The sequence below is a fragment of the Triticum aestivum genome, chromosome 5B (genome assembly GCF_018294505.1).
Source record: "Triticum aestivum cultivar Chinese Spring chromosome 5B, IWGSC CS RefSeq v2.1, whole genome shotgun sequence".
In the NCBI taxonomy this organism is placed as follows: Eukaryota; Viridiplantae; Streptophyta; class Magnoliopsida; order Poales; family Poaceae; genus Triticum; species Triticum aestivum.
Window position 1 is genome coordinate 8,195,892 of NC_057807.1, and position 14,992 is coordinate 8,210,883.

Genomic DNA, 14,992 nt, shown 5'->3' on the forward strand with positions numbered 1-14,992 from the left:
GCTTCCCCACCTTACAGCTCGAGGACGAGCTGTTTGTGCAGGCGGGGAGAAGTGTTATGAGGCTTAGCCGAGTGGGTTGTGGCCCAAGTTATCTTATCGTTATTAGGGGCTTAGCCCGATTATATTATCGTTTGCTTAGGAGTCAAGTAAACCTCTCTATATAGGGAGAGGAGATGTATCAATCTAATCAAGCAAGAAGCAATCATTATTTGCTCGGCTTCCCTTAGGGAGCCAGGAGACCTAAAACCCTAGCCGCCTCCTGCCTTCGCCGCCGCTGCTCTCGTCACAAGGATGGCGCCACGCCGCCGGCCGCCAGGCACCAGCCCTCGTCCTTCCCCCTCCTCCCCCTACAACCTACGCCCTAGATCCGGTAGGGCCCTAGCTTCTATCAGAGAGTGTAACCAGTGTGTTGCTTCTTAGGATGTGGTCCGAGTAGCGTGAGTCTCATCTACCTGCTCACTTAATTTGTAATGGGCTGCAGGAGTAGTTTCTAGACAGTTCGACATAGGCGCGTGGATTTGATGACAGAAAATTTGAATTTGGGAGGCGGCAAGGATGGGCACGTTGAGGTTTGGGAAGTAGAGGCGGTAGCCGAGCATAGCACCAGAACAGGCCATAGAGCTCGTCAGCCAAGAAGGGGAAATAGCAGTAAGGAGCAGCGTGTAGTCGGCGGTGTACTTGCAAAGGTCAGCATCCGAGAAGAAGGGGGAGGTGGCGAGGAGGATGGGGAGGTGCTGCTTGTGGTGGGTGAGCGGTATTCAGCAGCAGGAAAGCGAGGAGGCCGGGGAAGCGTTGGGGCGTCGGAGGAGGCTGTGTAGGACGCGTAGGGGGTGGCCAGGAGGAATAGTGTGTGGTGGTGATGCTGGGAGGTGGCACTTCTCTGGCAGAGGAGGTAGGAGAGGTACTGGCGGAGGGATGGCGTCGGCGGCCTACCTGCCGAGGTCGACAATGGAGGAGACGGGGAAGGTGGTGGATGGTCGTGGTTGGCGGTGGAGCTGAGGAAGGTATGGGAGGCTCCGGGAGCAGACGGCACCCGCGGCGGCCACTGCTCCATATCGGTTCCGACGGTGCCTGTTGGCAGGCTGCTGGTTCTCACGGCTGCTTTTCCCCATTCTTAGGTCGTTGGATAAGGTGGGGCAAGAGATAGGCTAAAAGGGTGACAAGGGCGTTGTCTGCAAATCTGTACAGAGTGGTGGGTGTCTTTTCGTAAAAATGCCACTGATTGCTTCATGTGCGTTAGATATAGATCGAACGATCCTAAATGCAAGATGGCAGGCACACCATCATCACCAACTGTGGTTTTTATAGGAGTAGAGATTTCTGCAGGTCTAAGTGTGATGTTTTTATTTGTGTAGGTGCTTACCCTATCATGGGTGAAGAAGCCATGTCAGTCTTATGATTCTTGATCCTTGAGCTGGGCCTGAGGTAAATATCTTCCATTTTAAAATAGTTTACATTTAGCACGTTTTAACTCAAATTCGAAGGTCGTAGAGAAAATTGTCAGGTTGTGGTAAACAACTTCATGAAGAAGCCAATTGTTATTTCTCTTATCTCATTTTGTTTGCATTGCAAACAACACACTATTTTGGCCAGCCTTTAGCTAGCAATTTAACCATTGACCGATCTCCCAAGGGTTTATCTAACTGAACCTTGTGTTTTTTTATTTGTGTAGGCACCTGCCCACTGCTGGCCTTCATGGATGAGTAAACCGAATTAACCATGCATGCTCATTGCAAATTCATTTTCGGCATAATGTTTTCGTTGTGTATTCTTGGAAAAAAACTTCAAATTATGGGTGCCTTTGGACCATAGAAGCAGCTTAAGTTTAGAGCATAACCTGCATGTTAGAGCAGAACTTATTATTGGCTACTACTTATTTCGAGTCTCGTGAAACTCACATCATGCCTGTGTGCAAGTGTAGCAGCCATAGATGATGAATTTAACTCGGCAATTATGCTGGAGTGTAAAGTTTGGACCGTAGAAGCAACATATGTAGCTTAGAGCAGAATGTTATTGGCTACTAATCTCTACTATTAAAGCGCAACCTGCAGTCGTCGTGATGGTTCGACAAATCCCACCACCCCTCGACCGCATCCCGTCACTCATTAACTCGGCCCATAAACGAGAGCCGTTGCCAACTCAGCCCACGATCACGCACCAGCCGGAGAAAAACAGTTGCGACTCAATCCACGAACCACGTCCACTCCATGCATTGACCAAAAAAGACGTCCATGCCCAAACCAAAGAAAAAAAGTCCGAGCCAAACCAAAACAGAAAAACAAGTGTGAGGGCTCCATCGAGCCCTGAACGCACGTCGCCAGAAACGCCAGTTCCTCCTCTCGATGGACGTATAGTCACCGTCCGGCCACATCCGCCGGAACCAGTCCGGCCACATCGCTCTCACGGTAGATTGTCACGACCGCGCGGTGGAGGAGTTCCGCCGCCGACGAACTACAGCTCGAATTCGAGAGAGAGAGGAAGAAGAAGGGGATCCGGTGTAGGAGACGAAGGCAGGAGGATAAGATAGAATGAGTGGCATAGTTTGAATTACAGAAATCTCTTCGTACCGTTCTCTCCCTCGCCCGCCTGCTTATAACCCGTAGGATACATGGGCCTACTTGCTACGACCCTCTGGCCCATTATCGCCGAGACCCTTAGGCCCATTACATGTTTAAACCTCCCGCTTCAACATTACGCCTTCTCCTTGTCTGCTTCCCGCTTCCCTCGTCTTGCTCGCGTCTTTGACATCTGTAAGGTACTTACAATACCTCCCCCTGAAGAACCAGCATGTCCCCAGGCTGGTGCATCTGGGTAGCGTTGCTTGAGTACTTGGTAATCTTCCCAGGTTGCTGACGCCGCAGGAATGGACGACCACTTTACAAGTATCTGTAGATAAGATGCATTGCCCTTTTTGACCAGTCGACGATCCAGAATCTCCTCAGGTTTCACACCAGGTACTGACAGATCGAGCGGAACCGGAAGGGTAGTAAACACCGGGGTATGATCTGGCACATGGCCCTTGAGTTGAGACACATGAAACACAGGGTGGACCATACTGCCCCGAGGTAACTCTAGTTTGTAGGCTGCATTTCCCACTTTTTCCAAGACCTTGAAAGGGCCAAAATATTTGAGAGCAAGCTTGGGACAAGGACGGTTGACCACAGAGGACTGAGCATATGGCTGGAGGCGCAGGTAAACCATTTCTCCTTCGGCAAACTGGCGATCAGATCGTTTCTTGTCCACGAAATGCTTGTACTTGCATTGCGCTCGAGCGAGATGATCCTTGAGCAGAGCTGTATGCTCTGACTGGGAGGCCAACCAGGTCTGAACGTCAGAGTTCAGAGAAGTGGACTGACCTGCTAACTGTCCCACATTTGGATCTTGCCCATACAATGCTTTGTATGGGGTGCAGCCCAGTGAGGAGTGGTACGTAGAGTTATACCAAAACTCTGCCTGAGGTAACCATGCTGCCCACTTTGTTGGAGAATCGTGTACTGCACAACGCAAGTACATCTCTAGGCATTGATTCACACGTTCAGTCTGGCCATCAGTTTGTGGGTGATACACCATGCTCATCTGCAGTTCTGTGCCCCACACTCTGAACAATTCTCGCCAGAAAGCACTCGTGAAGATTTTGTCCCTGTCTGACACAATTGTCAATGGTAATCCGTGCAGTTTCACTATGTTATTCAGAAATACCTTTGCAACCGATGCCGCTGTAAACGGATGTTTCAGAGCCAAAAAATGACTTACTTTAGTCAAGCGGTCCACTACCACCAAAATAGCACTGAATCCTTCAGACTTAGGCAGTCCCTCAACAAAATCCATGCTAATTGACTGCCAGGGTCGATCTGGCACGGGTAAAGGTTGCAACAAGCCAGGTGTTTTGCACAGTTCATGTTTTGCCTGTTGACATGTGTTGCACTGCTTTACAAAATTTTCCACATCTGTTTTCATACCAGTCCAACTAAACAACTGCTTAACCCTGTGGTAAGTAGGCAATATGCCAGAGTGGCCCCCTACAGGTGTTGAATGAAAAGCTTGAATGAGTTTTGTCTGTAAGCCAGTGTTAGCACCAATCCAAATTTTATCCCCATGTTTAATCAGACCATCCTGCAACTGAAACCCAGGACAGGCCTTGCTGTCTACTGCCAATTTTTGCAACAACCCTTGAGCAGCAGAGTCCACCGAGTATGAGTTTAAAACCTCTTGTATCCAAACATCTTTGCTGGTGGATATAGCCTGGATAGGAAACAAGTGAGCCACCCTGGACAGTGCATCTGCTACAGTATTCTCCACTCCTTTCTTGTACCGTATAGATAATTGTAGCCCAACTAGTTTTGTCATTGCTTTCCTCTGCAAATCTGAAGTTAGAAGTTGGTCTCCTAAGTGACACAAGCTTTGATGATCAGTTTTAATAACAAAAGGGGCTCTGGCCAAGTAAGATCTCCATCTGTCTACTGCCATCATGATTGCTAGGAACTCCTTCTCATAGATGCACAACTTTTGGCTAGTAACTCCAAGTGCCTTGCTATAATAAGCAATTGGATGCCCTTCTTGAGAGAGTACATCTCCTACTCCAGTGTTACAGGCATCTGTTTCCACAGTGAAAGTTTTCTCAAAGTTAGGTAGAGCTAGCACAGGAGTAGTGGCCATAGCTTGCTTCAAGTGTTGAAAAGCTTCCTGAGCTGTGCCAGACCATTGGAAAGCTTGTTTTTTAAGTAGGACAGTCAAGGGTTTAGCCAGCAAACCATAATTTCTCACAAATTTTCTGTAATACCCCGCGAGTCCCAGAAATCCTCTTAATTCAGTAACATTGGTAGGCACTGGCCAGTTGACCATAGCTTCTGTCTTTGAAGGATCAGTAGCCACTCCCTTGTTAGAAATTATGTGGCCCAAATATTCCATAGTTTGTTGAGCAAACACACACTTACTCTGCTTCACATGTAACTTGTTCTCTGCTAGGATTTCAAATACAGATTTCAGATGCTGTATATGATCTTCCAAGGAAAAACTAAACACCAAGATATCATCCATGAATACCAAGACATATTTTCTGTTTGGTCTAGCCATAAACACATTCATATTGCATTGGAACGTCCCTGGTGCAGTAGCCAATCCAAAAGGAACCACTCTGAATTGAAACTGACCATGGTGTGTTTTAAATGCTGTTTTATGCTCATCCTCCTCTCTCATTCTAATTTGATGATATCCAGCTTTTAAATCCAGTTTTGAAAACCATTTGGCCCCTCCCAACTCATCCAACAGTTCATCAATTACTGGCAATGGAAACTTGCTTTGTATGGTGATATCATTCAATCTTCTGTAATCTACACAGAATCTCCAAGTGCCATCCTTCTTTTTGACCAACAAAACAAGAGAAGCAAAGGGACTAATGCTAGGTGTAATCAAACCAGCTTTCAACATTTCAGCAACTTGTCTTTCTATCTCATCTTTTTGTTGTGGAGAGTACTTGTAAGGCCTGCAATTGACTGGAACAGCTCCAGGAACCAGGTGAATTACATGATCCAATGGCCTGTGAGGAGGCAATGTTTTAGGATCTGTGAAAACTATAGTGTGCTTGTCAATCAACTCTTGCACATCAGGAGGGACTGGTGTTTCAGGTGCCATAACAATCCTGTTTAATACAGCAGTGGCCCAAACTTCATTTCCCTTTTCCCACTTCATTAACTGTTCCACTGATACTTCCTCAATTACAGTGGGGGAGACAGGCAACACTCCTTGCAGTTTAACCTCCTGCCCTGCATACTGGAACTGAATCCACTTTTCTGCCCAATGACACTGCATAATTCCCCACTGTTCAAGCCAGTCCATGCCCAAAATTATATCATGCCCTCCTAAAGGAAGTACATGCATGGCATTTGTAACATTGTGCCCTTGTATCCACCAAGTTAACTGGGAAACCACCTCAGTGCATTGGACAACTTCTCCATTTGCCACTTTTACTTTCATTGGCTGTGACAATTGATCAGCAGTAACAGAGATCCTGCTCAAAAGTGCCTGGTCCACAAAAGTATGTGTGCTCCCTGAGTCCACTAAAATGAGGACCACTTGGTTTCCAACTAGAGCCCTCAGTTGTATGGTCCTGGGATGAACTACTCCAGACAGCGCAGTAACTGAAATGGTGGCACAATCTGCTGTAGACCGGTCAACCAGAGTGTCTAGCAGAGCATCTGATAATATTTCATTCTATACTATGGCTTCAACCGCCTTTAACTGAGCTCCAGCAGCAGGTGCCTGACTGCAGGCATGTCCAGGTGCAAACTTCTCTCCACATTTGTAACAAAGGCCATTAGCACGTCTGTATTCCTTCAACTGTTTTGCCTTCCATAATTCCCCCAGAGCCAATGCAGGTCGACTGTCCATCTTGGTGAAAGAAGTTTTTGTATAGTTGGACTTGATAGATTTCTGTTGCAAGAGTCCTTCCTGAACAGCAACAAACACTGCTGCCGATTGCACACAGGATGGTATCTGTAGTTCCACAGTTGCTCGGAGTTCAGGCTTAAGACCCATAATGAAACATGTTACTAAGAACATGTCACTGAGGGCTGGTTCATACAACCTGATGGTGTACACCAGGTGCAGAAAGTGTTGTTTGTATTCCTCCACTGACTCAAGTTGCTTTAAGGACATGAGCTCCTTCATCTTCTGTATGTATACATTAACGTCAAATTCTTGCACTATCGCTGCACAGAACTGAGGCCAGGTGTGATAGATACTCGTTTGTTTGAACGCCTAGTACCAATGAGCTGCATTATCTGTCAGGTACACAGATGCTGAAGTAACCTTGAAACTGTCAGGTATATTGTACAACTTGAAAAATGCCTCGCACTTATCTAGCCAGATCCGAACATCACTGCCATCAAATCGAGGAAAATCCATCTTGGGCATCCACTGTCGTTTGCCTGAATTTTCCTCCTGACCCGACTACACCACTTGCTGCTGAACAGGTAAACAGTTCGGTACCTGAACTGGACGCGGTGGTGCGGAGGTGGAAATTGATGGCCCTGCTCCTAGTATGCCATCCGAAACTTCTGATGCAGTCGGCGACGAGCTCTCTGGTCCCTCCGGCGGCTTCCCCTTCGTCGCCGCATGGAACTGGCTCTGCTGAACCTGACCCAGCGTGTCGCACGACAGATCCACTTTCACCTGCACCTGATCAAGGCGCGCGGACTGCTCTGACAGCTTGGTGTCGAGGGCCTCCAGCTGTGCGGAAATCCCGTTGACCACCTCGAGCTTGCGCTGCGCCGCCTGTATCTCGGCGAGTTCCCGCAGCATCCGCTCCTAAAACGCCTCCATCTCCTCCGTGAGGAAGCGTGTCTGCGGATTCGGCTTAAACATCGTCGTGGTCGCTGATTCCCTCAAATCAACCCACCTCAGGTCCGGATTTATGCAGATCAAGCTCGAGGGCGATCCACTACCTTCGCCTCGGATTTGCCGGGTATGATTCGAGAGAAATTTTTTTGCAGGCGCACGGCGGAGCGAGAGGAGAGGCTCTGATACCAGATTGTCACGACCGCACGGTGGAGGAGTTCCGCCAGCGATGAACTACAGCTCGAATTCAATAGTGAGAGGAAGAAGAAGGGGATCCGGGGTAGGAGACGAAGGCAGGAGGATAAGATAGAATGAGTGGCGTAGTTGGAATTACAAAAATCTCTTCGTACCGTTCTCTCCCTCGCCCGCCTGCTTATAACCCGCAGGATACATGGGCCTACTTGCTACGACCCTCTGGCCCATTATCGCCGAGACCCTTAGGCCCATTACACATTTAAACCTCCCGCTTCAACATTACGCCTTCTCCTTGTCTGCTTCCCGCTTCCCTCGTCTTGCTCGCGTCTTTGACATCTGTAAGGTACTTACACAGATGTGCGAGCTGCAGCCTGTGTTGTCGCCGGAACCAGCAACCTCTGCTCCTGTCTCATGCTGCAGCCTCTACTGCCGCCGGAACTAGCACCTCTGCTCCCGTCTCATGGTGTTGCTCGACAGGGCCGCCAGAACCAGCCACCTCCGCGCGCCGGCTGTTGCTGCACCCATCTCCAGACGCCGTAGGTACATCCTCCTGCCACCATCTTCACAGTTCCCTAGGTTTACCATCCTCAGTTGGTTCCTACAAAAATAAAATGCATTCATGCATTCATGATGTCAAAGCAAATTACCTACATTACAAAGATACTTAAACGATGCAGGATTTTAAGCTATGTACCAGCTACCTGAAAATCATAAATTTCCATGAAGAATACACCCATTAGGTTCTAGGAATTAATATGTTTCATAATCAAGGACGAATAGGCAAGTTCTGATGTCTTTCCAGCAAGTACACCCAATGCAAACAACTTATTCCCCCAATCTGTATTTGGTGCCCAATACAAACTGAGACATGCAGAACAATCTTTGACATCGGGATAGTGTATCAATACATCATATAATTTGCTGACATAGAGTATTGAACAAAACATCATGTAATTCGCAATGTGTACACCACACTTGGTCATGAGTGTGTTGCGATAGGTATCATCTTATATACCTAAAAATTAAACAAATTTGAGGCGACTCATACTCAAATTTCAGGGTAATATATTTATCGTCGTGGTTCATTCTAAAACATGGGTATCATTACTTATTTTCATGACCACATAACTAATATTTCCACTTCTGAAGATAGATAATTGTGCAACTCCATTATAAATGCTCACACTCACGATACCCTCAAGCCTAGAATCCTACTGTGATAAAAAATGAACATGACCCAGAAGATAAATAAACTTGAACAAATTCACCAGTGATCCTTGAAGGGGTTGTGCAGTCAGGGTTGTGCTCTTCGCTCCGCTACGAGAGAATGGCAACACCTACACCTCAAGCTGAACCTGAAATGCAGCACCAGGCCGGAATTTATGATGTAATATAAATTATGTTGCTTCCATCCTAAACGGCTGCCATCTAACATGATCAACATTGCAGCTCACAGCTTGTGCAAAAAATAATCAAAATACAGCAACCTAGGTTCAAGTATATAAACTTGCAGACTAACCTAATCATTTGCGTTTTCCTGATTGACATAGAGAGGCATGTATTACCTCCACTTGTGGCAATGAAGCAATGGCTCTAATGGTAACCACAAGTAAAAGGAAGAAATTTTTACATAACTCTCAGTTCAAATTCTCGTACCACAAGTGTATTTTGTTCCCATTTTCTGAATCTACAATTTTTGGTACATATGTGAGTGCACAGTACAGTCCTTGGCTTGAAATTATTAGGTCAGTTTGGTAAGATACACCAAAAAAGAGTTTCCACTGAATTGTGTAATCAAAAGAGGGGAATGAGGGGCAACATAAAATGGATGGCGGAATGAAGATTATTCGGTACATGTGAACAAAGAGTCGAGGTCCAGCCACACAACTTGTAAATTCCTATATGAACAATTACAATCATAAGAAAATAAAAATAGTACCTCCTTTTGTTGAAGTCCTTTTTTCAGATCTTGCAGCTCCATATCCAGTTTTTCATGTATGGATGAGTGTTCTCTTTCCTTTTCTCCTTTGTTAACTTCATCTGAAAAAGAAGAGTGCTTATTGGAGAAAGTGTCACGAACACATGATATTGTTTCAGTAACTTACTTGCATTTTGTTCCCGTACTTAAGCATCCATTACAGTAAACATCTAATCATTTTTCTAATGCAAAATAATGCAGGTAATAAGAACATAAAGCTTCTATAGGACATAGAGATGTCACAGGACAGAGGGCATCTGTATGATAAAGGGAAAAGAGGTATGTGCATACCACTCACATGTCTCGACATAAGGTCTTCAATAAGCTTTCAGAGCTTAGCCTACCTTCATTTTTATCAGTTGTTGATTATGAGAGGAGACCAAGATCACAACCCACCAATACACCCCGGCCACCATCGAGTTTCTTCATACGCGAACAAACGGACACCACTAACTACAGTGTTTCGTCTTCTGATGATGATGAGAATGTGTGCACACATGTGGCTATATTGGTTCCCATAGCCGACAATCTAACAGCCCTTCAGCCAGTACAACATGTGCAAACGTCAATCGGTATCGACCTTACACATGAAAATATTTCAGCTTGCATTTATACATTTGTTAACCTAAGTGGTCCACAAAATGGTTCTTCAGGAAGTCACTCTCGTGAAGCCACTTACTATGATCACCGTGTATCACTTCAAGGAACACAGAGCAGCATTCAGCATAATATTGGTTCAGATATAGCGGTTCGACTCAACACCTCACACACTGGTCCTGAACACATTGCTTCAAACGCAATCATTACATCAGACAAAAAACAGAAAAGGCAAGAACAATACATAGCACGGCGGGATAGATTAACACCTGAAGAGAAGGAGAAAATCAATGCACACCGCAGAGCAGCTAGGAAGAAGAAAACAGACGAGGAGAGGAATGCATGTCAAAGAGAAGCCAGGCAATGGATGACACCTGAGGAGAAGCAAAAAAGTAACACCCTTAGAAGGGCGGACTACCAAAATATGATGGTTGAGGACAAGCAAGAGAGGAATAGCTGCAGAAGGGCGTCCTACCAAAATATGCCGGTCGAGGAGAAGCAAGAGACAAACGCCCGCCGAAGAGCACGTGTGCAAAACATACCACCCAAGGAGAAACAGAAGATGCTAGCTCAACGCAACGCAATACTCGCGGCTAGGCGCAACATCCCTTGCGCTGAATCCATCGCAATGTCGCGCCCAGATGCAGCTACCTTAGCTACGCCCAACCTGATGTCGACCACTCATGCCAGAGACCCCGCCGCTTCAACTCCTTCCCCCCAGTTAGCAAGTAAGGCTGGTTACAACTTTGAATCAGACGGTAATCCTCCCATCTTTACTCTACTTGTTATGTTCATGTGCGTTGGACCAGTATTTACCAGCTCCTCAACCATGCAGGTGAGTACCTTAGTCGTACCCTGGACAATAATGAGGCCCTCGACGAACTCATAAATGCCTCGCAACAAACCAATGATCAGTGAATACACGACAACCAGAATCAAGCACATGAGCAGAAACAGGAGACCAGAGCACGGCATAGGGCTCGCGAGGGAGCTTACAAACGAGGTATGGTGGTAAAGAACATTCAAGGGAGTGCTGCAAAATGAAGAGCGCACACGAAAAGCGTAGCAGAAGGTGAGAGGTCAGCGTTGCTAGAGCGTTGTAATGCAAGCTTTGCAGCTAAGCAGAGGTCTCCACACCCAAGTACCTTACATGTGAACAGAGCAGCAACAAGCTCAGAAACACCGCCCACAGGAGCTGCTTCACCGGCTTAGTCCCCTCCATCGAGCACGTCATCTTACACCATTGGGACCGATGGTAACCCTCTCGTCTTTTACTCCCCTCCTAGTGACCACTCACACTAAACCATTACTTACCAGCTCAACAACGTTGCAGTTGAAATGGACGCCTTCCTTAGCGGCATCATGGACGATAATGGACTTTCCGGTGACCTCATGGATGATGAGTACTACCTATTTGCCGATCAAGGTACTCCCAGGCGCCTTTCGCTACTCGTCCCTCTATACTATTGATTTATGTTCTACATCCTATCATGACATGTTATGTCTCGACAATGCTTGCAGGATCCGACGCTGATAACACCAACATCGATGAGCCTGTAGACTCCAACACGGGATCTATCGAGCTTGATCCTTTCGACTATGTGTACTCGAACATCCCAGACAGCACGCACATCCTGAAGCACGCGGTGAACTACGACCATTGCAAGGCCAAGAAGTTCCAGTACGAGATTGACGGCTTCTGCTGTCGAAACGGGGAGATTAAGCTGGCTGAACCGGAGCCTATCCCAGAGCTGATGAGGTTATGGTCTAGCGCGGATGGAGACTCTCGACATTTCCTGGAGAGCATTCGGTTCTTCACGGCCACTTCTCCTTCACTACCCTTGGTGTCAACCTAGACAACAACTACACAAACATGAAGTCGGGAGTGTACACGTTTCGGGCACATGGCACTATGTACCACAAGGTGCACTCGTTCGGTCCAACATCTCGTCCTGATCATCTGCAGTTGTACTTCTATGACGATGACCCAAACTTAAGCCATCGCAAGGAGGCCACCAAGCAATTGGACCAGCATGTTGTCAGCAAGTTAGTGGACATCCTCAGGGAAAACCCCTACTCCCAGCAGTTTAGGAGTTTGGGTGCCCACAAGGAAAACCTCGAGGAGTACCGGATAGACCTCAACATTGACCAGAAGCTAGACCAACGGAGATATAACAGACCGGTGTCATCTGAGGTGGCTGCGATTTGGGTCGAGGGAAGTGATCTAGCAAACAGGTTCAACCGCAGCATTACACTCTATGGGGACAACAACGAGAAGCATAGTATACATGCTACAGAAGGTTGCTATGACCCGCTGTCGTATCCCCTCTTTTTCCCAAGGGGGGAGCTTGGTTGGCATCCAAATATCCCTAAGCACAATGTCCCTTGGGAACTTGCACAACAACCAAGAGGAAACCGCGATAACGATTCAGGTTTGCCTATTTGGTATGCTTATATGCAAAAAATAACATTGTCTATCCTTTCCATATGGTACCTAACCTTCTTCTTTCACATCTTTCCATAGAGGGGAATAGTCGGTTGTGTGTCTCTGTCAGGGACTACTACTGTTACCGGCTACAGACGCGCCCTGCAATATTCAACCCCATACTTCACGGAGCACGCTTGTTCCAGCAATGGGGCGTCGACATGTTCATCAAGATTGAGGGTTGTAGGCTGAAGTGGACCAGGGACCACCAGCCACAGATACGTGCTGATCTATACCAAGGCCTTGTGGATAGCATCGCAGTTGGGGAGATGCGAGCGAGCGCTGTTGGCAAGAGGATCGTGCTCCCAGGGACACATCAGGGGTGCAACCGAGACATGAAGCGGAGACATATGGATGCCATGGCATTGGTGCAGACGTATGGGAGCCTGACATCTGTTTGACTATGACATGCAACCCTAGCTGGGAGGAGATACTGAATGAGCTGCTTCCAAGCCAGACTCCCCAAGACCGACCAGATCTTATCGCACGCGTGTTCAGGGCCAAGCTGGAAACCATGAAAGAGATGTTGTTCAAGAAGCACATCCTAGGTGTTGTGGTAACGCATGTGTATGTCGTCGAGTTTCAGAAGAGGGGCCTCCCCCATGCGCACTTCCTGTTGATCATGAATTTAAATTATAAACTTGTGGTGCCAGAGTAGTATGACCGCCTCATATCTGCAGAGCTCCCGGACAAGCATAAGTATCCAGAGCTCTATGCCATGGTCGTGAAGCATATGATGCACGGACCATGCGGTAATCTAAATCCCAAAAATGTGTGCATGCAAGACTCAAAGTGCAAGTGCAAGTACCCACGGCCGTTCAACCAGAACACCTTCCAAGGGAAGGATTCATACCCGGTTTATCGACGACGGGACGATAGTCGTTGTGCTAAGGTCCGCCGTCATCTGCTAGATAACAGGTGGGTGGTGCCTTACAACCCTTATCTGTTGCGGATGTTCAACTGTCACATTAATGTTGAGGTATGCTCCAGCATCAAGGCCGTCAAGTACCTTTACAAATACGTATACAAGGGCCACGGTCAAGCTTCAATCAGCATCGACCAGCCTGACAGCAACGGGGTTGTAGATGAGATTAAAAGGTACATTGATGCGAGATGGGTTACTCCACCGGAGGCGATGTGGAGGATATTCGGCTTCAACCTTTCTGAGAGTTCCCCATCGGTCCTACAGTTGCCGCTTCATCTCCCTAATATGCATAGTGTCACGTTCAAAGCACAAGAGGACCTGACCGATGTCGTCGCCTGTGATAATGCATCTAAGTCAATGCTGACGGAGTATTTCCTCGCTAATCAGAAGCACGAGTGGGCTTGGGATATCCTTTACAAGGACTTCCCGGGAAGTTTCACATGGCAGAGACAGAAGTACTGGAGGCCGAGAGAAAAGCGGCACCAAGTTGGTCGAATCATGTCAGCCCATCTGGCCGAGGGGGAGCGGTACTTTCTGCGAGTGCTGTTGGGGAACGTTGCATAAAATAAAAAAATTCCTACGTTCACCAAGATCAATCTATGAGTTCATCTAACAACGAGAGAGAGAGAGATGCATCTACATACCCTTGTAGATCGCGTGCGGAAGCATTCAAGAGAATGGGGTTAAGGGAGTCGTACTCGTCGTGATCCAAATCACCGGAGATCCTAGCGCCGAACGGACGACACCTCTGCGTTCAACACACGTACGGTCAGCGTGATGTCTCCTCCTTCTTGGTCCAGCAAGGGGGAAAGGAGAGGTTGATGAAGATCCAGCAGCACGACGGCGTGGTGGTGGATGCAGCAGGGTTCCGGCAGAGCTTCGCCGAGCTTCTGCGAGAGGAGGAGGTGTAGCAGGGAGGGGAGGGAGGCGCCGGGGTGTTGGGTGTGGCTGCCCTCCCACCCCCCTCCTTATATAGGGACCCCAAGGGGGGCGCCGGCCCTAGAGATGGGACCTCTAGGGGGGGTGGACTGCCCCCAAGGCAAGTGGAGGCGCCCCCTCCCCTAGGGTTTCCAACCCTAGGGGCAGAGGGGGGCCCAGGGGGGCGCACCAGCCCACTAGGGGCTGGTTCCCCTCCCACTTCAGCCCATGGGGCCCTCCGGGATAGGTGGCCCCACCCGGTGGACCCCTGAGACCCTTCCGGTGGTCCCGGTACAATACCGGTGGACCTCGAAACTTTTCCGATGGCCGAAACTCGACTTCCCATATATAACTCTTTACCTCCGGACCATTCCGGAACTCCCCGTGACGTCCGGGATCTCATCCGAGACTCCTAACAACTTTCGGTTTGCTGCATACTCATATTCATACAACCCTAGCGTCACCGAACCTTAAGTGTGTAGACCCTACGGGTTCGGGAGACATGCAGACATGACCGAGACGGCTCTCCGGTCAATAACCAACAGCGGGATCTGGATAC

The 14,992-nt window shown here is 47.9% G+C and overlaps 1 long non-coding RNA gene across 1 annotated transcript; it reads left to right on the plus strand.

Annotated features, from left to right (window-relative positions):
- Window positions 1-956: 956 nt before the first annotated feature.
- On the plus strand, window positions 957-2,072 carry LOC123110082 (uncharacterized). Its single transcript, XR_006453153.1, has 2 exons — window positions 957-1,425; window positions 1,673-2,072. It is a non-coding gene; the product is annotated as an uncharacterized lncRNA (long non-coding RNA).
- The last annotated feature ends 12,920 nt before the right edge of the window (window positions 2,073-14,992 follow it).